Source organism: Brassica oleracea, chromosome C7 (assembly GCF_000695525.1).
Source record: "Brassica oleracea var. oleracea cultivar TO1000 chromosome C7, BOL, whole genome shotgun sequence".
Classification (NCBI taxonomy): Eukaryota; Viridiplantae; Streptophyta; class Magnoliopsida; order Brassicales; family Brassicaceae; genus Brassica; species Brassica oleracea.
The window spans coordinates 15,598,625-15,599,198 of record NC_027754.1 but is presented as its reverse complement, the minus strand read 5'-3'; positions in this window follow the sequence as shown (position 1 = coordinate 15,599,198).

Here is a 574-nt window from a genome sequence, read left to right as displayed (position 1 = left end):
TCTTCTCCCTCGTGGTGGACATACTTGTCGTTTCGAGAGCTTGTCTTTTTCGTGGGCGTCTTCTGCGGGTTGTACTTTTGGGAGATGATTTTCATCTCCTCTTCCATTACGATGAAGTCCGTTGCCTTATGAAGAGCATCCTGAATCGTTCTCGGTTTTTCGAGGGATACCCATTGTCGGAATTTCGACCGGTACCAGAGAGTTTCCTTCAGAGCATCGATCGCCACTTTGTCGCTGATCCCGGTGACTCTTGCCATTACTAGCTTGAATCTGTTCATGAACTCGCGAAGTGGCTCGTCTTCTCTTTGAGACATGCTCTAGAGATCGACGTCCGAGGTTTCTCTGTCCATGAACTTGGAATACTGCTTGAGAAACTCTAATGCAAGTTAGCGGAAACTTCGGATGGAATTTCGTTTTAGGCGAGAAAACCATTCGTGCGCGGCTCCTTTGAGGTTTTCGACGAAGGGGAGGCAGTAGCCAGTGTCTCGTTCGCGTTCCTTGAGTTTGCACCTCCCCATCGCGATCTGGAAAGACTGCAGGTGCGCTTTCGGGTCGGTGGTGCCATCGTAGATGG